The sequence below is a fragment of the Giraffa tippelskirchi genome, chromosome 7 (assembly GCF_054371585.1).
Source record: "Giraffa tippelskirchi isolate mGirTip1 chromosome 7, T2T-mGirTip1v1.2.pri, whole genome shotgun sequence".
Lineage (NCBI taxonomy): Eukaryota > Metazoa > Chordata > Mammalia > Artiodactyla > Giraffidae > Giraffa > Giraffa tippelskirchi.
In genome coordinates, this window is record NC_137281.1 from 138,159,014 (window position 1) to 138,184,189 (window position 25,176).

The 25,176-nt window shown below is 46.2% G+C and overlaps 1 protein-coding gene across 2 annotated transcripts in view; it reads left to right on the forward strand.

Moving 5' to 3' along the window:
• The window catches only part of FUT8 (fucosyltransferase 8), a 367,612-nt gene extending 342,863 nt beyond the window's left edge, over positions 1–24,749 (forward strand). The window contains exons 13-16 of one of the 2 annotated variants that reach the window (XR_014059426.1): positions 6,508–6,612; positions 18,405–18,605; positions 21,148–21,314; positions 24,490–24,749. The gene's annotated coding sequence lies outside the window, so the exon portion shown is untranslated. Of the gene's footprint in view, positions 1–6,507; positions 6,613–18,404; positions 18,606–21,147; positions 21,398–24,489 lie in introns of those variants that run through there. The other variant, XR_014059425.1, reaches the window with a different exon arrangement.
• The last annotated feature ends 427 nt before the right edge of the window (positions 24,750–25,176 follow it).

The window sequence follows — 25,176 nt, forward strand, 5'->3', positions numbered from 1 at the left end:
GGAGTAAGAACTGAGCAATCAAGGCACCTTTGAGCCATATGGTCCCGTCTCATGGAAACTGAGCATTCCATGACCTGCTCAAACCAGTGATGTCTGAACATCCTACAAGCACCTCAGTTTTCCAGAGTGCATTGCCCTGCCTCAATTATAGACGAGGGGGCGACAGATGCTGTTCCATTCCGGAAAATCCTCTGACATCCAGCTCCAGCCATATGAGACAGGGTGACCTGATGCAGGTGGCAGGCTTCCAGGATGAGCTCCAGAGGACAGAGGGGCCTGTGGCCCTAAGTGGAAAAGCCTGTCCCCAAATATTTTTGCTTTAGATAACATGCCAGTGGTACCAGTGAAGGGCGACAGTGGTCTGAGCAACTGTTCACATTTTCCTTCTCTCTCTCACTTTTGCACAACAGAGTCCTCTCCTTAGGTCGTGTGCTTATGTCCTTCGAAGAATCTGGCTCCCTGTCCCTCTAAAGCTGCTGAATGGTACTTTCTTCTAAGTCAATACCCATCTTTCTCTGGCATTGTCCACATTTTGTAAGTGAAATAACCCTCCTCCCACTGCAGCAGCCTAGCATAGCGAGTGATTCTTCCCCTTCCAGATTCTTCCTCCCCCGCACCCCACCTCCATCATGATTTGCATGGACATATCTGAAATTTGTCGCATTCTGTTTCTCAAGTGCTTATTATGTGGCAGGAATGGGACTAAGAGATTCACACAATTTATTTATTGAAGCTTCCACTCTATAGATTAGAGGAGGATTATTGTCATTCTACATAAGACAAAGCTGAGGTTCAGAGAGGCAGGGTCCTCTTTGGAGTCAGTCTCCAGGGGTCCAGTCCCATTTTGGCCACTTTAATGCTCAGGGTCCCTAAACTGATAAGTGGCAGAAATGGGATTGGACCCCTGGAGACTGACTCCGAAGCCTGGATTTGGGCTACTCCCCAGACTACCTTCACCTTACATGGTTCACTATAGTATCATGATGAAAAGTTTTAACAAAATGAAGCACAGAAGCTATTTCGCGTACAGCACCACACACTGCTTAAACACACTAAACAGGCAGCTTTTAAAATTAACATTTTACTCTACTTAATTATGAATATAAGGTTGTATTTACATAGATTTTCTTTTAACTGTTTAAGAATGGATAGCTACTCCAAAAAGAAAATCTCTCAGGACTCAACATGAAAAAAATCCTTCTTAAAAATTTTGTTAAAAATCATTTTGTGTTGCAGCCAAAGCAACAGAAAATAATTAAATTCCTTTGCATTTTATGATATAATTTACATAAGCAATCACACTATTGCTATCTGTAAATGTCAAGCATCCTAGTTTGGGCCCCCAGTGGTCACCTGTGTTGGGATAATTATGACTTCAGTGTTGCGAGCCAAGGCTGAGTGATGACTTGGCAGTTCATTCAACACACAGGAGCTTCTGACTAATCCTTGGAAACTGACAGTGTGGACCTGGACCTGGAAAAGGCCCCATCAGCCCTAAGAGTCCTGAGAAAATGCAAAGAGAAGGATCTGAGGCCAGCTCTCGGTGACCCCCAACCGCTGCCTACTCTGCAGTGGGTGTTCAGAGACCGACATCACTATAGCTTGTGCCCCACACCATGGAGTTCTGGGCAAGTCCAACAACCTTTTCTTATTCTACCCCTGACTCCCAAATGTGAGACCTTGGACCATCTTATCTCTAGCTGTATCTGAGTTCTACCATCTTTATACAAGTTCTTCTCCTCCTCCATGTTAGGAAATGGTAGGGTTTATTGTGTTTGTATTTTTGGCCACACGGCAAGTGGGATCTCATTTTCCAGACCAGGAATAGAACCTGTGTCCCCCTCCATTGGAAGTGAAGAGTCTTAACCACTGGACCACCAGGGAAGTCCAGGAAATGGCTGTTTTGTAAAAGGCTTTGTGTTCACTGAGGAAGGGCTCTTTCCAAACAAAAAATAATGCATCCATATCTACATTTTTCTTTAATGTTAGGAAAGTTATGCTTTCCATTCTCTATATTCTAGGGAGTGTGGGGCTAAGTGGGAGGAGTTGGAAGGAGAAAAGCAAAGGGAACAGCCTCCAAATAGCTCAAGGACACAGAGAATAAAGCTTTTCTTGTTTCCTCCTGCAGGGCTTGCAATACAGCAAAAATGATCTGTCTTTGGGCTAAATGAAGGGGCCTGGGTCAGCTACACAGACCTTTATAGATTTTATGGCCTTAATTGACTACATTAAAGTTAGCCATATTAATCAACACTTCATTGGTGTGTAGGGAGAGCTAGATTTTTAAAGTGCTTTGAAAATTTTGCCAATGCCAGCTGGTGATGGCTTGGTTGCTGGGGTCACACGTCATCATAAACCCAGAATCTAATACCAGGATGCTTGCTGGGATTTAACCACTGTTGTCCATTGGGAGACCCATGCAGCTTATGAGAGGTTCTTAAATCACAGGGAACAAAATTTTATGACTTGGAAAGAAGACAATGCAACCACTTTAAACCCGCTGCTTCCTGTTGGGAAGAAAATGAGTGGGGAACTCAGGAGCCGCAGGGAAGTTTCAGTACCGATGACCGTAAACCGTGAGGGTCCAGCCCAAGAAGAAACAATTTCCCCAGTGCCAGACCCAGGAGGGATGGAGAGAACAATGAAGGGCAGGGACTCTAAAGAAAGCTATAAAACCAGAAGGAAAATTGGGAAAGGAAGTCCCTTGGGCAATTCATTAAAAAGAGGAATTAATTTCAGGTCAGACTAAGCTGCTTCAGGTCTTCTCTACTGAAGTGAGGTGGCTGCTCAGGGCATTCATCCATTTCTGCATCTCAGTGAGGTCTCAGAGATCCCAGGCTCTCTGGATTAAGACTCACACAGCCACATCTGTCAGCTATAGAGAGGTACAGTGGCTCAGATGGTAAAGAATCTGCCTGTAATGCAAGAGACTTGGGTTTGATCCCTGGGTTGGGAAGATTCTTTGGAGAAGGGAATGGCAACCCACTCCAGTATTCTTGCCTGGAAAATTCCATGGACAGGGAGGAAGCTGGTGGGCTACAGTCCATGGGGTTCCAGAGAGTCAGACATGACTAAGTGACTAACACACACACACACACACACAGGGGATGAAGAGGAAGTCATAGAACAAGACAGTTTCTGGAGATGCATAAAGGGAGCCCAACAGAAGGCCCTGGGAGACCTTCATGATTCTGGTGGGAGACTATTTTCTTTCAAATAGAAAATCCGACCTTAGCTTAGTCCCCTAATTTTGCAGATGGATTATTCAGCAACTTGTGGCTCACAGAGGGGAAATGTTAAACAAACCCACAGAAACCAAACTGAAAAACAAAACAAAACAGCTAAGGAAAGCAAGCTACAGTGAAACTGGGGCAGTGTAATTCCTTAGACTGCTTTTCTCTTCTGTGTGCTGTGAAGACTAGAGACCAATTAATGTTTGTAATCGGCAAGATTTTGCAAAATCCTTTCTGAGGGTGCCTGGACACTTCAGGCTGCTGTGCTGCTCAAAATTTGATATTTGAGGGGGTTTCTCCTTTCTCTTGAAGGGTGATAGGATTGGGTCAGTATGGAAAGATAAGCAAAAAGAGGACATTCAACAGCTTGGGTTGTCTTCATATCAGGATGCAGGAAAAACTCACTTAATTCAGTTTTTCTTCCCAAGAGAGTAATCCATGATGTTTTCTTAGCTCGTAGACAAGTTATGAGTTTAAATGACTTTTATTAAAATATGTGTGAGAATGTCTAAACTCATTAGTATATCCTAAGGCCACATATCAGAGAAGGCAATGGCACCTCACTCCAGTACTCTTGCCTGGAGAATCCCAGGGACGGGCGAGCCTGGTGGGCTGCCGTCTGTGGGGTCGCACAGAGTTGGACACTACTGAAGCGACTTAGCAGCAGCAGCAGCAGCAGCAAGGCCACATATCATAAAACAAAACCAAGATGTCTAATAATACACAATTAAGGCAATAGAAAAAGAATGGCTATTCCAGAGCAGATAAAGGAGTATTTGAATAATCTGAACCTTTGTTAACAAATAAATCATCTTGCATCCTTGGGTGATAATAAAATTAGACAATAAACTGTAGGAATGGAGAATGTGTGTGATTGCACAGGACTAAAGGGAGAAAAGGCTAGCTTGGCTTTGATCTTCATAAATGTTTTGTGATGTTTAAAATCGTAAGTGAAGAAATCTACTACTGGCAATTGGGTAAAACAAAGCCAGGGCAATAGAGGAAAAATGCCTGATATAAGGCTTTTTAAAAAAATAAAGACATACGCTTTATCTGAGAAGAGGGACTGAGAAGCTAATAGTACAGCAGAAGCTGAAAATATCTTGTTGGCAAGCTGGAGCAAGTGGTACAAGATTAGAAAGGATCACCAATGGCACTATCCAAAGCAAAGAGAAACTTCTGACTCTACCATTCATGGGAAACTAGGTTCAGAATTGATTTATTCATAGATGTATTCCTTCTGTCAATATTTATTAGTATCTGTGATATATCAGGCTTTGCTCTGGGCATAGGGGGTATCAGGGTAAGTAAGACAAATAAGGTCTTTGCTGTCATGAGGCTTATGTCTGTGGAGAGTAGATTGAAAATAACTAAGTAAGCCCATAAACTGACAAGATAAAACCAGATAATCTCTGTGAAGAAATGACAATTGGATGATGGGATAAAATGTGACTGGGGTTGGTGACAGGCACAGCCATTAGATAAGGAGGTCAGGGAAGGACTCTCTTGGGAGGCGAGTGGCATTTGAGCTGAGATCCGAATGACGAGAAAGAGTGGAGACCTTGGGGAAAGACGTTTTAAGCATCAGGTACGTGCAGAGGTCTTGAGAAGGTCACAGGCTTACTGTGCTTAAGAAACAGAAATAAGGTCCAGATGAAGATGGCGGAGTAGAGCATCCTGAGCTTGTCTCCTCCCATGGACACACCAAAACTGCATCTACATATTGAACAAATCTTTCTGAGAACAACCTGAAAATTAGCAGAACAGAACAGATTTTTTCAACTAAAGATACAGAGAAAAGGTCACACCAGGATGGCTAGGAGGGACAGACACAATCTAGCCAGAACCCATAGCCTCAGTGTAGCCACCCACAAACAGGAGGGATATCACAGTCATGGAGGTTTCCCATGAGGAGCGAGAGGTCTGAGCCCCACATTGGGCTCCCCAGCCCAGGGAGCCCGATATCTGGCCTTGAAAACCAACAGGGGCTTATGTCTGGGAGAGCCCAAGGGCTGTGGGAAACCAAGACAGTTTTGAGGGAGTTGCGCACAAACTCACTTGCTCAAAAGTCCCAGCACACACTGGCAACAGCTGGAAAAGCACCTGGGTCATAGGAGAAGGAGGTTGATGGATAGTTACAAGGCACGTGGTGGAGGATTAGGGATTTGATGCAACTTTCTCTCTTCGAAGGTGGAAGTACTCGCGTGCTCAGTCACTCAGTTGTGTCTGACTCTCTGTGACACGTGGACGGTAGCCCGCCAGGCTCCGGGTTTTATGTTGCTGTGTGTGTTAAGTCACTTCAGTCATTTCTGACTCTGTGTGACCCCATGGACCGTAGCCCGCCAGGCTCCTCTGTCCGTGGAATTCTCCAGGCAAGAATACTGGAGTGGGTTGCCATGACCTCCTCCAGGGGATCTTCCCAACCCAGGGATCGAACCTGCATCTCCTGCATTGCAAGCAGATTCTTTACCACTGAGCTATCTGGGAAGCCCAGATTTTACATTGGAAGGACCCTAATCGGATTCAGGGATGCTCAGAAGGGGAATCCAAGTTGCTGTCTCTGCTCCTCTCCACTCTGCTTAGCGTTGGTCAGGGCTCAAGCTGGTGATAAACAGTTAACGCGTGGACAGAGAAATCTGAATTGGACCACGTGGAGGCAATGAAGGCGAGCCTGCCACACTGTTGGACGGATGGTCACCCAGCGGCTCCCTGAATACCAGCTGGGACTCGGCCGGTGGTGGTGGGTGTGTGGAAGGCAAGTGGGCGCTGGGCTCAGAATCCTGCTGGGCCTCCTCTGGGCCCCATCACCCCGCGCCTCGCTTTCCTCGTGTAGAAAAGGAAGACGACCTAACCCACAGTGTTATGGTACCAAAAGTGACAGTGGAAGGGACCACGCCAGGGCCTGAAGCAGGACCCTAAAAGGCGAGAGAGAGCAAGCGGGAGCCCTCCTTTCTGTCCCTTCCCCCTGGGCACCACGCACCACAAGTAGACGCCGTGGGTTTTCTTTTTTCTTCCCTCTCCCTGGCTGTGTCTTAGCCAGTGACTTGGCAGCTCAAGTCTGGCTGTTAGTATGCTGCAGCCCTTCCCTACGCTTCCAAGTGGGATGATCTACATGAAAAATTAATCGTGTATTTTCTCTTTTTTTTTTTCAAGTGGAGAAATTATTTAGGGCTTTGGGGAAGATGGGGAGGCTATTTGCTATGCAGCGGCTCATCCCCTTAGCCATCGCCCCTGCCATGTTCAGCAAATGATTCTTCTATTCTCTTCCCGGCAGGTGGTCTCGCAGCTACATGTGTTCCGCGCATCCAGCCGGGTGCTCCGGGGAGCGCGACGTGGCGAGGACTGCTGTTTCTAATTACTGCAGAATCAGGAGGCAAAGGCGAGAAGCGCTGCCAGCCTGGTGGGCCGCTGTGGAAACAGACGGTCGTGGTTGTTGGGTTCCTGGGGCTGGCAGGGCCTGGCTGCCTGACTGGTCACTTGGAAGTGAGGGCTTGCTTTTGCCCCAAACCCAACATCTGAATAAGCGAAGGGGACACGGCGATCAATCTTCGCTGTAGTGTGCTCTTCGTTTTGCACTAAGTGCTGTGGCTGGGAGGAGGCGGGGGTGGGAGGGGGGCGGTGGGGAGTGAGGATGATACAAGTAGTGACGAACGCAGCTCTGTCCTTCCAGAAGCTTCCACGATAGGTAGGGACAAGGACAAAGAAACAACGTAGCTCAATTCATCCATCTAATGGCATTTATTGAGAGCTGCCCTTGTGGAGTTTATAGTCAGTGGGGGAGAGAGAGAGGAATCCAATGCTATCACACATGTGCAGCTGCTAACAGTCAATGCAGTGCAAAGTCAGGAGCTAGTAGAGCATAAATGGGGACGTGGTTTGTCCAAGGGTCAGAGGAGGATCTCCGAATGAAGGGGAGCTATAGCTCCATCATGAGCATAGAAAAGAGAGGTTACTCTAGGAAGTGTTTGGAAAGAATGAAAAAGCTGTGTGGACGTATGCAGGGGTGAAGAACAGGGGTGTTAAAAATGACTAGATGATTTCTAAGTTTCCAACAGGAGTAACTGAAAATCAAAGATGCTCTTGTCAGACAGGGAGGTTGGGGGGTGGGGAGTCCATTTGCAGGGGAAGCAGCGTAGAATGGGGCTTCCCAGTTGATGCTAGTGGTAAAGAACCCTCCTGCCAATGCAGGTAGATATAAGAGATACAGGTTCGATCCCTAGGTCGGGAAGATCCCCTGAAGGAGGGCATGGTAACTCACTCTAGTATTCTTGCCTGAAGGATCCATGGACAGAGGAGCCTGGTAGGCTGCAGTCCATTGGCTCTCAGAGAGTCGGATACAACTGAGCAACGTAGCACACACGCATGCACAGCATAGAACGTGGCAGCTCCGAGCACAGAGGGAAGGGCCGGAGGGTCTTTGGGAGATTGGGAGTCAAGGAAGGGCCTGGTGTGACTTCTGTGTGACATGCTGGGAGTGCTGTGTGGAGACAGACTATTGAGTGGAGGGAAGGGGGCGGAGGGAGCAGATAGGAGACGAAAGCAGTGATCCAGGTGAGGGGTGATGGCGATCTGAACTAGAGTGGAAGCTGTGGAGGTAATGAGAAGAGGTCAGATTCTGGAGGAGTTTCAAGGCTGGATAATTGCTAATGGATCTAGCTGACTTGTTTCTGGATCTTTGTGTTCAGTTTGTTGACAGAGGGAGTCTTATGGGCCTAGAGAAGCCTCTTAATGAACCAAGCAGAGAGGGAGAAGGGCAGGGCAAGTGGTACCGAGCAACTCTCAGGCAAGCGAGTGAACTAAGCGACACGTGGCCGTGCAGTTGGACTGTTTCCTTCACTCAGGCCAAATCATTTAATGATGTTCGCAGCAGCCCGAGAGGGAGGGGTTGTTATTCCAGTCTTCCATTTAAAAAACAGGGGCTCAGAGAGATGAATCACTTGCCTAGGAACACAGCTGGTGAAAGGAAGAGACTGGATTTGACCTTTGGGATCCTGTCTGATTCTGAAGACTGTGCTGTAACTGCCAAGTCAGGCTCCCTGGGGCATAAAGAGAAATGCCCAGGAGGAGGCAGGGAGAGGTGTATGGTCCTGGAAGTCCCCCCCAAAAAAATGTCTGAGGAATGGGAAGGTGGCTAACAGGGCTGATGTGAGGGAGAACCTGGTAAAGGGAAGTGGGAGCTTCCTTTGCAGTTGCCAGAGGGACCTTGCTGCCCAGGATCAGGCTGCGAGGGAGAGACAAGGTCAATCGGCAAAGGATGGCAAGTGGCTGGAGGAGGGCTGGGGGGTGGAAGTGGGGCCAGAAGACTGTGGGCTCTGCAGTTAGAGGGACGCTGTTGGTCATGTCATCTTGGGCAGTTACCCTCTTGGAGCCCTTCCCATATGATCATGGCAGCTGAAACTAAGTTGTGTGTGTGTGTGTATGTGTGTACGTGGGTGGGTGGGTATGTGTGTATGTGTAGGCACAGTCATGTCTGATTCTCTGCGACCCCAGAGACTGGAGCCCACCAGTCTCCTCTGTCCATGGGGTTTCCCAGGCAAGAATACTGGAATGGTTGCCATTTCCTTCTCCAGAGGATCTTCCTGACCCAGGGATTGAACCCATGTCTCCTGCATTGCAGGTGAATTCTTTACCACTGAGCCACCACCCAAGAAAGGCGAAATTAAGTTACACTGTGTTAAACCATCACCACAGAAGTTCATTCTTTTCTGTGTTCCATGTTCACCGTGGCCTGGCGTCAGTGCTACTGCTCCCTGCCACGTTCACGGTGCGCCAGAGTGATAGAGCAGCCCCTGCTCCTGGGGGACAGAGAGAGGGAGAAGGGAAGGGAGAGAAGGAGAGTGAGACTGTCACTGATTCCTGTCCCAGTGAACGGGAGAGGAGTACTGGATTGGCCAGAAAGTTTGTTTGGGTTTTTACAGACAAATCAGAATGAACTTTTTGGCCAACCCAAATATAATCCCCCACCCTGGTGAAAGGAAGTAAATATTTGAACCACAGTGGTGGCTCAGTCGGTAAAGAATTTGCTTGCAATGCAGGAGACAGGGGTTTGATCCCTGGGTCAGGAAGATCTCCTGGAGAAGGAAATGGCAACCCACTCCAGTATTCTTGTCTGGAGAATTCCATGGACAGAGGAGCCTGGCAGGCTACAGTCCACGGGGTCGCGAGAGTCAGACACGATTTAGCGACTAAACCACCACCACCATCCAGCCCCGTACCTGCCTTGAGGGCTTTAGAAGCACTTCCCACAGCATCCTGGCACATGGTGAGAGCCCCGAATGATAGCCAGTGCTATTAGTAACAGGCTGCAGTGCCCTGGAAGGCAGTTTGCTGGTCGCACCTAGGAAAAGCTCCATCTCTCTCATTGAGTAGTTACCTAGGAAAAGCTCCATCTCTCTCATTGAGTAGTTTGTCACTGGAAAGGTGAAAAAGCAGTGGAGCCAGGAGCTTGTTTTTTGAGCACAAACCCCTGAGAGAGTGAAGATCCCGCCCCTCCCTGACAGCCCTGTGGCCTGGCCTGCCTCCAGCCTCAGGACATCCGGAGCTTCTCCTCTTTGGTTCACATCTTTCCTTTCCTCTTTGGTTCACATCTTTCCTTTCTGCCTCAGCTCCTCACTCCTCCAGGCACTCCTCTGTTCTTCTGCATATATTTTTCTTCAAAATTTTAACAGAAATTTGAGTAGAAATCTTTCACAGTTACAGATTTTGGTCAAGAGCTCTAGCTAGTCACGTTGCACTGGAGTAATGATTCCTTACTTTCAAGTAGGGAGAACTTTGCCTCCAGCTTGATGTCTAATTGAAGAAAAGAAAAAGTGAAGAGTGAGGCACTTTCAGGTCTCACAAATCCAGGGAGTCGTCTCTGAGTGAGCCCATCACTGCTGTTCCTGGTTGCATTGACTACATGCCCTCACGCTGCGGTCCTAGGATGGATACTGTACACAAATTCACACACACACAAAATCGGGATGGGCACAGTCTAACTAGGAATTCACAGTTTAAAAGAATGACACCACTGGTATTTACACATCCATCAGGGTGCATTTTATCCAGCCCTGTAGTGGTAGCTGAGAAAGAACACTTTTACTTACCTGGGAGAGAGGAGAAGTACGAAGATTTGGTAAGTCAGGGATGTAAGGAGGAGGAAGAACCAGTTAGGAGACGATAATGCCCATGATTGGCTTTCATTTTTGCCTGGACCACAGATTTAGTGATTCTCAAGGTGTTTTTTGTCTTTTATTTTAATTAAAAAAAATTTTTTTTTTTATTCTGGCCTCACAACAACCTTGAGAAGTTGAAAGACCTGGTATGTTTATATTTATTTTCATACACAAGATAAATGAAGTTCAGTGAGATTAGTGATTGAGTTGAAGACGCCGTCAGTAAATGAGAGAGGCCAATATGGTTTGACTCTTTGCTACATATTGTGTTTTTTTTTTATTGCTACCAGTAGCCTCTATAAGATGAACATAGGCTTTATTTATTTAATTTTTAATGGATCATTTAAATTTTATTCTCCATATATTTATAAATATTCTGTTATGAACACATATTATTTTTATACTTGGAAAAATTAGTGCAGAGAGATAATGGGTCATTATCCTTTTAATAATGTTGTTATTCCTTAGTCACTTCAATAGCGTCTGACTCTTTTGCAACCCCATGGACTGCAGCCCACCAGGCTCTTCTGTCCACAGGAATCTCCAGGCAAGAATACTGGAATGGGTTGCCATTTCCTCCTCCAAGGGATCTTCCCAACCCAGGGATTGAACCCATGTCTCTTGTGTCTCCTGCATTGGCAGGCAGATTCTTTTACCACTGAGCAACCATTCTTTGGGGAAGCCCCAAAGAATACTAACTAGTACCTAAAACTCATGTATTAACAAATCTTGTCAACATCTCTATTTCTAAGATTGTGGCTGCAGCCCTGGACCAATGAACCTAAACTTAACTGAAATAATTGATTGCAAATCACAGTCAAAAGTTAGCCTCCACTAAATTTGCTTTCTGTTACCTTTGCACATTCCTCAACAAAATTTTAGGGACCCACCTAAAATTCCTAACGAAGAAAGGAACACTGGTTCCTCAAAACTTTTGTTCAAAAAAAATCTCTAAGACATCTACATTTACAAGAGAGCCTTTTAATAATGCTTTTGTGATGTGGGAAGAGAGGGGTGGATAGGTGGAAAGCATTGAAGGTGGTAGTGAAGGTAAAGGGATTGGGTCAATCAGTAGAGAAGTAAGTAGGGAGGCAGGAAGAGAAAGATCTGCGTGAGGGGCTTGAGGAAGAATTGGGGGTCTGAAGTATTTCCAAACAACATCTCGTCAGGCAGAGAGGAAGTGTTCCTGAGGCGTGTTGTGGTGAGTTATGAAACGAATCACTTTTAATAGACGGTCGTCCCTCAGGATTCCTGGGGGATTGATTTGAGGAGCCCACAAATCCATAGATGCCCATGTCCCTTCTATAAAACGGTGGACTACAGTGAATACAGCCACCCCCATGTGACCTCATGAGTCACAGCCATGGATCAACCAAGTTCAGTTCAGTTCAGTCGCTCAGTCATGTCCAACTCTTTGTGACCCCATGAACCACAGCACGCCAGGCCTCCCTGTCCATCACCAACTCCCAGAGTCCACCCAAACCTGTGTCCATCAAGTCGATGATGCCATCCAACCATCTCATCCTCTGTCGTCCCCTTCTCCTCCTGCCCTCAATCTTTCCCAGCATCAGGGTCTTTTCAAATGACCAGCTCTTCGCATGAGGTGGCCAAAGTATTGGAGTTTCAGCTTCAACATCAGTTCTTCCAATGAACACCCAGGACTGATCTCCTTTAGGATGGACTGGTTGGATCTCCTTGCTGTCCAAGGGACTCTCAAGAGTCTTCTCCAACACCACAGTTCAAAAGCATCAATTCTTCAGCGCTCAGCTTCCTTTATAGTCCGACTCTCACATCCATACATGACCACTGGAAAAACCATAGCCTTGACTAAACGGACCTTTGTTGGCAAAGTAATGTCTCTGCTTTTTAATATGCTATCTAGGTTGGTCATAACTTTCCTTCCAAGGAGTAAGCATCTTTTAATTTCATGGCTGCAATCACCATCTGCAGTGATTTTGGAGCCCAGAAAAATAAAGTCAGCCACTGTTTCCACTGTTTGCCCATCTCTCTGCCATGAAGTGGTGGAACCAGATGCCATGATCTTAGTTTTCTGAATGTTGAGCTTTAAGCCAACTTTTTTACTCTCCTCTTTCACTTTCGTCAAAAGGCTCTTTAGTTCTTCTTCACTTTCTGCCATAAGGGTGGAGTCATCTGCATATCTGAGGTTATTGATATTTCTCCCAGCAATCTTGATTCCAGCTTGTGCTTCCTCCAGCTCAGCGTTTCTCATGATGTACTCTGAATATAAGTTAAATAAGCAGGGTGACAATATACAGCCTTGATGTACTCCTTTTCCTATTTGGAACCAGTCTGTTGTTCCATGTCCAGTTCTAACTGTTGCTTCCTGACCTGCATACAGGTTTCTCAAGAGGCAGGTCAAGTGGTCTGGTATTCCTATCTCTTTCAGAATTTTCCACACTTTATTGTGATCCACGTAGTCAAAGGCTTTGGCATAGTCAATAAAGCAGAGGTAGATGTTTTTCTGGAAATCTCTTGCTTTTTCGATGATCCAGCGGATGTTACTAATTTGATCTCTGGTTCCTCTGCCTTTTCTAAAACCAGCTTGAACATCCGGAAGTTCACGGTTCACGTATTGCTGAAGCCTGGCTTGGAGAATTTTGAGCTTTACTTTACTAGCGTGTGAGATGAGTGCAATTGTGCAGTAGTTTGAGAATTCTTTGGCATTGCCTTTCTTTGGGATTGGAATGAAAACTGACATTTTCCAGTCCTGTGGCCACTGCTGAGTTTTCCAGATTTGCTGGCATATTGAGTGCAGCACTTTCACAGTGTCATCTTTCAGGATTTGAAATAGCTCAACTGGAATTCCATCACCTCCACTAGCTTTGCTCGTAGTGATGCTTCCTAAGGCCCACCTGACTTCACATTCCAGGATGTCTGGCTCTAGGTGAGTGATCACACCATCGTGATTATCTGGGTTGTGAAGTTCTTTTTTGTACAGTTCTTCTGTGTATTCTTGCCACCTCTTCTTAATATCTTCTGCTTCTGTTAGATCCATACCATTTCTGTCCTTTATTGAGCCCATCTTTTCATGAAGTATTCCCTTGGTATCTCTAATTTTCTTGAAGAGATCTCTAGTCTTTCCCATTCTATTGTTTTCCTCTATTTCTTTGCATTGATCGCTGAGGAAGGCTTTCTTATCTCTGCTTGCTATTCTTTGGAACTCTGTGTTCAAATGGGTATATCTTTCCTTTTCTCCTTTGCTTTTCACTTCCCGTCTTTTCACAGCTATTTGTAAGGCCTCCTCAGACAGCCATTTTGCTTTTTTGCATTTCTGTTCCATGGGGATGGTCTTGATTCCTGTCTCCTGTACAATGTCACGAACCTCCATCCATAGTTCATCAGGCACTTTGTCTATCAAATCTAGTCCCTTAAATCTATTTCTCACTTCCACTGTGTAGTCATAAAGGATTTGATTTAGGTCATACCTGAATGGTCTAGTGGTTTTCTCCACTTTCTTCAATTTCAGTCTGAATTTGGCAATAAGGAGTTCATGATCCAAGCCACAGTCAACTCCCGGATCAACCAAGCTTGGATCAAAATTTCAGGTCTGAAACCCACGGACACAGAAGGCGGACTGTACTTTGCGAGATACAAGTGAAGATGAGCAATTCCCTTTTAGTTACGTGTGGGCCCTGCACGCTGTGATTTTGCATGTGACTCTTTCCATAGACTGATTGTGTAGAGCTCTGGGTTTTATTAGGGTCACACTGATGTTTTGTGTTTGTCGTCAAAGTTCTGGGGAAGCAGGTGGAAGGAGAGGCAGGTGAGTGTAGTTGAATTGATCCATTCCCTTCTTAGTTCTGTCCTAGAATTCTTTATTTTAGTTTTTCCATGAGGAAAAATTTAAACCAGCTTAAACTTTCCTTAAGGAGGTAAAACCTTCAGTGACTTTTCTATAAAGTGAGTGTATTTCTGGTTAGGGGCTAGGATGTACGTGGATGGGCCCTAAATTTCCCTTGTAAACAGCTCATCATTTTAATACTAAAATAAGAACTCTGGTGTACTACTTCATAGATAAGAAAACTGAAGCACATGATCTAACCCCTAAAAATATAGTTAGGCTAGTCTGATGTTATTTGGAAGCCAGAACTACTATCTTCATTAAATAACTAACTTCCTGAGTAAGCATTTCATAGGCCTGGTAACCCTTTGAGGTTGAGCTCCTCTTATCTCCATCTTAGAGATGAGAAGAGTAAGGCCACTCCCTTGTTTATAGTCACACAGGTAAGAAGAGAGTGTGTCCCAAACTAGCCCACCTGTCTGCAGAGCCCATGCTCTGAATGCCTACCTTATACCTCAGTCGATAACCCAGTTAACTGCTCATTGATCTAGACTCTATGTGGTCACTGAATAGTTCTATCTACTAATAGGACCATTTCATTATCTCTGGAGAAGGAAATGGCCACCCACTCCAGTATTCTTGCCTGGGAAATCCCATGGACAGAGGAGCCTGGCTGGCTACAGTCCGTGGGGCCGCAAAGAGTCAGACGTGACGGAGTGATTAACACTACGCTACTAGCAGGACACACTTACTGTAACTGCTGTAATATTCATAACCCAATCTATTACATTAGTATAATCAAGAGAACTTTTTTTAAAAAAAGGTCCATTGGTAGGTTTATGAATCACTTTTGGATTAATTAGGATTTGCTAATTAATTAATTTAAAATAAAACCCCTGCCTCAAGGAACTTAGAACCTAGTGAAAATGTCAGATGATAAATAATTGCAAAAAATAAACATACAATTACAAATTCTGATAGTGATTAGTTCTTTGAGGGTGAATTTCGGTAGTAGGGATGGATGGGGAGAAAACAGAGTGGCCGGGATGCAATTAGCTGCATCAGAGTCTGTCATCCATCCATGCAGAGGTTATGCATGTCCTGTAGGTGGACGGCACTGTGCCAAGTGCCACAGAGGGGAGGAAGATGAATAGGAGATATTCTTGCTTTCAACAGGAACTCAGGTGAGGAAACGCAGGCATACAAATAACCATAAAAACATGAATGAAGATGACGTGATGGCAGTGATGATTATAAGAGCTAACATTTCTTGGGACAGTTTGAAATACTCTACATGGATAATTCATTAATCCTTAAAATAATCCTATGACATATATATTATTATCCACAAATAGATGGAGAGGACCCAGAGAGCAGTTGACTCAGGGCCAGGAGATGAGGCGATGGAGGCTGACTTTAAGGAATGACTAGAAGATGGCAGAGAGGGAGGGCAAGATGTGATGAGTGTTCAGAGAAGGGGGAGCAGACTTCTGGCTGAAGGAATGTGGAGAAACCTCCTGGACGAGTGGGTATTGGACGTGGGCTTTGAAGGATGGAGAGAATTCAGCAGGCAGATCCTGGGTGGCAGAGAGAGTGGGGGTGTGTGATGAATGTGGGGGGCTGGGCACAGATCTCCCAGGTGGCTGTGTAGGGCTGTGGTTCCTACACCTGGCAGTGTTTCAGTAGCCTGAAACTTTTTATAAATACAGATTCCTGAGATCCACCCCCAGTAAGTCTCAGTAAGTTTGACTCAGGCCTGGGAACACTCATTTTTCAAAGCACCTGCGTGTCTTCCCCTTGGATGAGTGTTTTGGAAGTGTTAGTGGACCCATTACATAGGACAGTAGCTTGAGGCAGGGTGCAGCTAGATTCTGCATGGTGTGTGCGTGGGACTTCCAAGTTTGCTTTATAAAGTGGGAGTCAGCTAAGAAGACTCATCAGTGGAGCCAAGCTCCAGGAAGGTCAATCTGGTCTAGAATGCTGGGTCCCTTAGGAACCTGAAGGCAAAAGGACCAGTTAGTGGCTAGTTAATTGTCTGAGTAAGAGGTACATGGTCTGAGGTGGTGGCAGTGAGTGTGACCTGAGAGCCCAATGCGTCATGGGGCAGAATTACTAGGACTTGGTACCAGATGGATGGGGAGGGGATGGAGAACAGCAGGGCAGTGCCATGTCAGGACCCAGGGGCTGGCCCGACACAGTGTCTTCAGTGAAGTTTCTACTCCACGAGGGGAGATGAGGGACGAGTTGGTCGATCAGAGGCCTGGCCTCCTCATCAGAGTAGTGTCTGGTCTAAACCCTTCTCTTCACTATGTCTCTAAGGATTCTCTCTTATTTAGAAGCTTTCTAAATATCTTAGAAACTTGGTTAAAAAGTGAAAGTGAAAGTTGCCCAGTCGTGTCTGACTCTTTGTGACTCCATGGACTATACGGTCCATGGAATTCTCCAGGCCAGAATACTGGAGTGGGTAGCCTTTCCTTTATCCAGGGGATTTTCCCAACCCAAGGATCAAAGCCAGTTCTCCCGTATTGTGGGTGGATTCTTTACCAGCTGATCCACCGGGGAAGCCAAATCCTCTAAGCTGAAAGGACAGGTTCTTTAGTTGTTAAAATAAGAAAGGAAGGTAGATACAGGAATGATGATGCCATCAAGACCAAGACAGAGGGAAACCTACCTGCTGAATGATTTGTTTTGGCTCAGAAATAATCATACAACAGTTTCAGCCAAATAGCAATAAGATCAACAATACTCACAGTGAGAACGATTGGGCACCAACTCAGGGATAAAGACTGAGTTAGAAGCTTCATCTCGTTTAACTCGTGCACTGGCTCTGAGCAATGCTGACTGGAGTCTTCTTAGCTCTTGTTATTGGATGAAGAACATCCCTAGTGGTCCAGTGGCTAAGACTCCACACTCCCAATGCAGGGGGCCCAGGTTCATCCCTGGTTGGGGAATTAGATCCCACAAACTGTGACTAAGAGTTGGCATGCTAAAGATCCCACATGCTGCAACTAAGATTGAAGATCATACAAGCCACAACTAAGACCCAGTGCAGCCAAATAAATAAATAAATCTTTTTTAAAAAAATGATTAAAAAAAAAACAAAAAAACTGAGGCTTAGATAAAACCTGTTCAAGGTCCCACAGCACATGAACGGCATGGCCAAGATGCCATGTAAGTCCTGGTGGGGCCATGCTGCCTGAAATGGGATGCTGCCTGAGAGGGGTATGAGGATAAGAGAGAGAGGAAAGAGCAGTTGGCCTGGAGCCAGAACACCCAGCGCCCAATCCCAGCTCTGGTGAGTTGCTCCAAACTACTTTTGTTCTCACCCAGCCTCAAGGGATGGTTATAAGGCTCAAACGAAACAGAAGAGACATCAAGAATGCAAGATGTCCTTCTGCCTACCTCTGCAGGGAGAAGCCACCATGCTAACACTTAATTTAAAGGGCACAATCTCAGTGGAGGGTGGGAGAGACAGGTGTACACAGATCTGTTCTGCTCAGCAATCTCTGAGGGCCAGCTCCGGGCTTGGAATTGTGCCTCGTAGGCATCAAAAGATCCTTGGTGATTGGTCCTCATTTGAAGGAGCTGAAAAAGTACATGAAATATGAAAGTCAACACTCCACCCCTGCAGCATGAGGAACAATGAGAATGAACAGTACGGTGGAGACGTCCTTTTCCACGAACTTCAAAACCTGGGAGATGGCTGGATCAATAGACCGTCATTTTGAAAAGAACTGAAGGGCAGGAATATGATGATTATTAGTAGGGTGCCTGGATATGCTAGATACAAATCATATTAACACTGAAATAATTTCCTTCCATCCCAAGATAACTGCTTTTGGCTTGGGGGCAACAGAAAGTGGATTTAGAGGAATATGGAGGGGCAATGGAAAAACAACTCTTTAGTTTCCTCTGAATTCTAACCTGGGGAGCCAGCCCATGTACTAGTTCCCCTAAACTAGAGGGGGGACAGAAAAGGAGGAGAAAAACTGCATCTCAGTTGGAATTGGCTTGAGAACATGGCTGAGTTTGCCTCCTTTTCACTCAAGGTGAAATTCTTCCATTGAGGCAAGGTTGTCCTGGGGCTCCTAAGCGGTGGAGGAAGAATGTTTATTGATTGAGTTCATGCATTTTACAAGGGCAGAAATGCCCTGGATTACTCTGAATTTATTTTAGTGTTAATTGTTTCTTATAGGTAAGTATTTTGTTTTTCAGCATCAGCTCCACGTAGCCTGCACGCATGCTTAGTCACTCAGTCGGGTCTGACTCTTTGCGACCTTTTGGATAGTAACTCACCAGGCTCTTCTGTCCATGGGATTCTCCAGGCAAGAATACTGGAGTGGGTTGCCATGCCCTGCTCCAGGGAATCTTCCCGACCCAGGGATCGAACCCACATCTCCTGTGTCTCCTGCACTGGTAAGTGGATTCTTTACCTGCTGAGCCGTCAAGAAAGCCCCTCTGCATAGCCTGGCGCTCTTCAATTGCCTCAGGCATGTATTTTGTTTTTCTAAACAAGAAACTAAGAAAAGTTAGGGGAGATGTGTAACCCTCTTCCTCTGCAAGTTCCATTCCCCCAGCCCCATCCCAATCCAGCAGTGAAAGCTCTCTTACCCAGCCTCTTACTACCAGATACCGCCTGAGCCTGGGGTCGCTGTGGTGTACGCCAGAGCTGCTTATTTATCGTGCACCATCTGGCTGGTATATGAGTATGGGGACTTGTCAGATGGGGTTTATCTCACCTCACCAATAAATGCAAAACTGTTATGCCTCTGTGTATTGTGATTTGTAGCACTCAGGGTTGATAAGATATCTACAAGACTGTAGGATCAGATCTGCCCACCTGGTACTTACATGATTATTTACAGTTTGGGTGTGAGTCTTGACTCTCACTCTTTATCCAGCATTTATTGAACACCTACCATGTGCCAGGCACCATCCTGCTGATCTAAAAAAGCTGAAAGACACCCTCAGCTCTTAAAAGCCCAGAGTCTGGAGGGGAAGACTGACACAGAGGCATGCAGTTGCAGTACAAAGAAGTCGGAGATGGACATGAAGCTGTTCCAAGGGAAGGTGGACACCTGCTTCTGAGGGTCAAGAAAGGCTTTCTAGAGAGGCAGAAGATCATTTCTCTGGATTTTAAAGGACCCTCTAGGCGCTTCTTGCGTGGTCTAGGTTGGAGACCCCTCCCTAAGGTTATCCTATGTGGGAGGGGAACGGCACAGACTGAGTGAGGGGGGCCTTGAGGAAAACTGGGGCTCTATGAGAGAAGACAGGGAAATGCATGTCAGGCAGGCAAAACCAGGAGCAGAGTTTTATGTCTTGAATTCTCAATGAGATGTGAGTTCCTTGAGTTGGTCTTTTTTTCTTAAGTATTATTTTTATTTATTTATTTATTCTATTTTTGGCTGCTCTGGGTCTTCATTGTGGTGCATGGGCTTTCTCTAGTTGCAGTGAACGGGGGCTACTCTTCGTTGCGGTGCGAGGGCTTCTCATTGTGGTGGCTTCTCTTGTTGCAGAGCGCTGGCTCTAGAGTGTTGGCTTCAGTAGTTGTGGTGCATGAGCTTAGTTGCCCCGCGGCATGTGGGATCTTCCCAGACCAGGGATTGAACCCATGTCTCCTGCATTGGTAGGTGGATTCTTTACCACTGAGCCACCAGGGAAGCCCCGCCCCCCTGAAACCGCCCCACCCCATGGGTTTGTCTTGATTCCGTGACATAAACACTTGCTGCAGAATCACCCTGGTCTTCAGCTACAGTGTGGGGCCACGTGAGAAGCAGCCATCAACACCGACTTGGCTGAGAAGAGGCTGGGGAATCGTCCTTGAAGTCTAACCTTCTTGGTCTTTCACTGGCTCTCCCTTTGTGCCCCAGGGGCAGTAAGCACTTTGAGCCTTTCTACCAGGGGGCGCCCTCACTGTCCTGCTGAGGAGCAGCTGTCTCTGGAGACCTAGCTGGGTCCACATCCTGATCCTCACCACCTCCTCCAGCCAGATAGGGCCGAGCACAGCCGCATAGAGATTCAGAGTTAAAACGTCTTCTGATGTATGGGAATTGCTGCTGTAGGGAGCTGCAGACGCGGCCTTGTCGTTAATTAAAGTGACAGGAAACTATTCAGCCCTCAGCTCTGAGTTGCCTCTTAACAGATGATGGAGGTATTCAGGGTTTTCACACTTCATGGCTCAAGGTGGACTGGGAAGGGGAGTGGGTTGGGAGTGCAGCAGAGATAAGCTCTTGGAGCAGGGAGGCCTTTGGAAGCACCATTTCAGCAGCCAAGTTCAGAGCCAGACTTCCCTTGTAGCTCAGTCGGTAAAGAATCTGCAGTGCAGGAGACCCGGGTTCGATCCCTGGGTTGGGAAGATCCTCTGGAGAAGGAAATAGCAACCCACTCCAGTATCCTTGCCTGGAAAATCTCGTGGACAGAGGAGCCTGGTGGGCTGCAGTCCATGGGGTCTCAAAGAGTCGGGCATGACTGAGCAACTAACACTTACTTACTTACTTAAGGTCAGAGACAATGTCACGGATGACCCAGGTTCTTTAGTACCAATTCCAGTGGTTCCTTGGTTAAGAGAGTCTTCACTTGAGGGGAAAGTGCTAGATTATGGGCTGGGAAACTGGAAGACAGGGCCCAGCTCTGCTTGAGTCAGCCGAGTCACTTGGGACAAGTCACTGCCTGGGTCTCGGTTTCCTTATCTGTGAAATGGGGGCTGGTTGACCCATGAGGAGAGTTGTGAGGGTCACTCAGGATTTTAGGTGCTCGCAGCTTCATCTGTAGATGAGAGAATTGGGCTTAGTCTCAAGGACACTTCCAGCCCCTAAATCCAACAGCTATTTCAAAAAATGAAAAATTATGATACAAATAGTTCATATCATTATTGCTGTTGTTATTCCAAACTGTCAGCTAAAGATCTTGCTAAGGTACTAACCACCCCGCTTTTTCTTCTCCAATGGCCAATTCTTAGCCAGAAGAAGCAAGGCAGCTGAAAATTGATGACCAGCCAGTGGAATGATTCCAAGAAACCTGCATGAAAAGGAGACTTCCGCAACCAAGTGAATCATAAGGAGACTGCCAGCATCTCCCCCTGACAAGTTATTGCAACTCATTTTAACAGCAAAAAGAGTATTTTTGGTGAGGAATGGATACTACAGTAAAAAAAAATAATAATAATTTGGCTTTTGGCTAGATCAATTAAAAAAAAATACATCCTCTAAGTGTGGTCTCATGTGGGGTTATAGAGAGGGGAAAGACAAGGTCCCTTACACTCCTGCTGGGAAAGCAGGACATCTGAGCTTGAGGCATGCAATAAAAGTAAGTTAAGGGCCTCCCTGGTGGTCTAATGGTTAGGAATCCACCTGTCAATGCAGGGGACACAGGTTCAATCCCTGGTCAGGGAAGATTTCACATGCCACGGGGCAACGAAGCCCGTGTGCTGCAACTACTGAGCCCACACTCTAGAGCCTGTGAGCCAGAACAAAGAGTAGCTCCCAGTTGCTGCAACTAGAGAAAGCCCACTTGCAGCACCAAAGATCCAACCCAGCCAAAATTAATTTTTTTTAAAAAAAAAGACAAGTTAAATGAGAATACAGTGAAAAGTCCATGGGACTTGCAGGTGTTCTGTGGCTAGTTGGTGAATGGCGGGCTGGTGGAGAGGGGTCTGTGAGGATGGGAACAGAGGTGTTGCTGGGAGCCAGGCTCATGAAGCTTGATTTTTAAGGACAGCAAGAAGCTGCGATGGCAACCTTGCCGGGGCCCCATACCCAGAGGTCCAGGTGGCTGATGAAGAAGGGAGGTCACAGAGTCGTCATTAAACCCAGAGAACTCTTTCCTCCTGCCCCCTTGTAACTTCTACTTCAGAGTTCACTCTGGGCAGATTCTGAGATCTCCTGCTAAGTCTTTCAAGAAAGAAGCTCTCTGGTTTAGGAAGTTGTTTGTCAACTATGGGAAAATTGCCTAACTGTACCTTCCTGGCTTTCTCCTGGAATGCATAGAAAGCGTTGTGAAAAGAATGCTGCATTCAGAGGTCTGGTGGCTCAACCTTTGGATCTCGGACAAATCACTTAAACTCTCATCGTCTCAGTTTTCTCATTTGTAAAATGGGTTAATTCTTGCAGGCAGTGTGAAGCTCTGAAGTCAAAAGAAAATATTCTATGCTGAAGAGCTTTGTCAACTTTAAAGTTGTTCGTGACAACTGAAAAATGCTGTCTGACGTGCCTCTCCCCTGACTAGTGCTTTGAGCTCCGTTTCCTTATCTGTAAAACCGAGATCATAACAGTGCCTGTCGTGTGGGGTCATTCTGGAGATGAAGCCAGGCACTGCTTGTGATGTCTCTGATATGGGGCCGGCTCCTGGCGTGAGTAGAATCCATGTTCTTCCTCCTCTAAAGATGCAAAGCTCTGTCACCAGGAAAGTTTGAAGCCTTGTTAGCAAAAGATTCTATTATACACACTCTGGTGACTGTCACCTCTGGAGAGGATCTAAGAATTAAAGTAGCCTTAGGTCACCTGTCCAGTCCAGCAATTCGCAAGCAGATAGAGATCCTTAAAGAGACAGCTCAAGCCCTCTAGCGAACTGTCGTGCAGACAGCAGTCTATTCTGACTTCCCCTTCCTCCTTTCTGGGCTCCCAATCAGGGCAAGTGAGGTTGTTGTTTAGTTGCTCAGTGGTGTCTGACTGTTTGCGACCCCATGGACTGCAGCCTACCTGGCTCCTCTGTCCGTGGAATTTTTCAGACAAGGATACTGGAGTGGGTTGCCATTTCCTCCTTCAGGGGATCTTCCTGACCTAGGGATGGAACTCATGTCTCCTGCATTGGCAAGTGGATTCTCTGGGCCATCAGGGAAGCCTGGGCAAGTGAGGAGCAGATGACAAATGGTGTGAAGCCAGCAGAGAGGACCCTCAAGGACCTGCCTCCCATACGGGGCTCTGTCCACCTGTGCTGGCTTAGGTGGCCCCTCTGTGGAGGGCTGCATCACTGAAGATCTGAGGGGATGCCAAGTAGCCTTGCCAGCAGAGAGCCCCATGGTGACCGAAGTAAGTTAGTACTGCCAGTTCTGTGTGGAGCAGGCCATCAATCCTGGTTTGTTAGGACAGCCTCCGCATCGAGGGGTGCTTTGCACTGGCTCCAGAAACCTCAAACTACCCTATGTGAAAGCGTGATTGCTTCTCTTGGGCAACTTCTTGGAGTCTTTGAGATTTTCTTTGCCTTTTGGCAGATATTCCCAATTCTACCTGCCTGGTCCCATTTCCTTCTCCATCATTCAACTGTGTGGGCTGCTGGCCCTTCTCTTTTCTCTTCATGGCCCATTGGCAGTCCCACCCACCACCTTGGCTCTACCATCCCATCATGTTGATGCTACCGGATCTTCTATCTCCATCCTCGCCTCTCTCCTGAGTCACCTGCCCGTATCTCCGGCTGTCTACTAGACAGGTTCACCTGCATGTCCCACATGAACCTCATACCCCAAACAGCCCAGATCGCACTCATTGTTTCTCCTACATTTTGGTCTACATTTGGGAGCCAGATTGTGTGTTTCACAGGATGATATTTCATCCAAGTCTGTAAAATGACTCAGGTGACTGGAGCTCAGAGGGTGGGCATGATACATATTCCTGGAGGTTTTATTTTTACAGGAAAGCAAGTAAAATACCATAGAATAGGATACAAAATCTGTATTTAAAATTAAGGTGGAACTTAATACTTTGAAACAAAGTGTCTGCAAAAGCTGACTTAGACTATGCCCCCCAGTTACCCATGGGGTACAAATGTGCTCTTTCCATAAAGAACTTGAGTTACCTTGGATTGGAACATAGGTATGCAAAGTCATCTGTAGAAGAGAGAATGAAAGAGTTCCCAACCAGCAGCCCTTGGTGGTAACTGACTGAATGTGTTAGCTAGGGTTGGCTAGCGCTGGAGCCCCAGGAAAAGGCGTGTACTTCTATGCACTGACCACAGAAGGGGGAGTCTTGGCCAGTAAACATCTGGGCCTGTGACAAAGGCATGTGTAATGTGAAGACTAGGTGAGAAGGCATATCCAGCCAACCGTGAGCATCCCCACACCACTGACAAGAGCATACAATAGTAAGTAGGCTGCAGGGGAAATTTAAAAATTTTCCTCATAGTATTTGCTGATTTCATTTTCGTTAACAGTGTTTGTTTCTCAATTAGTGTTTGAGATTCACCATCCCTCATTCTAAGGCCACATATTTTAGGTATGGTCCTACCCCCACATCAAGGCATAGAGCATGGGATAAACCTAGGCCAGTCAATATACTTCATTTCCCTGATCACAGTATATGAATCTCAGGCTTTTACAGAACTCCTAGAAAAGAGGCTGTGTCCTTACCTAGTTTTGGAGTTGTACATTTGAGGCTGGAGCTGAGGCAGCCACTTTGCTACTATGTGGAAGGAATTTGTCTGAGAAAGGAGTCAACCAAGAGAAAGGAGAGAGAAGAGACGTTGGGAGAGAAACTGAATCCCTTTGAGCTCTTGCGTTAAGTCCTGCCTGAGGTCAGTTCTCCTGGATTTTTCAGTTGTATGAAACAATAAATCCCTTTTTTTGCTTAAGCCAGTTGGTTTGGGTTTTCTGTCACTTGAAACCACAGAAATTCTAATAGCCACTTGTACATCAAAACTTCTAAGCCTGATGGCAATTACACATTTGTTTCTTCTCACTTTCCTTGATTTCATTTAATTATTATCAAGCCGCCTTCTGATTATTGTTGATTTTTCAAGTGCTCTTCCCAGGGGAAGTAAATGTTCTGACTATATATGTTCATAGCTTTTTCTCACCCAAATAACAGTTTTATTTTAACTGTAAGAAAGTAAATGTGTTTTTCTGCTTTTTTAATTTGATTGCCCTGAGCCTGATTCCTTTAAGAAGGTGCAAATTGGGTTTCTGACTTAAAAGACTGAGGGTCAGATTCCAGATTGTGGAAAATTGACCAGGGTGGTTGATGCGGCCTCTGGGCCTTTTTCCATGGAGAACAACCAG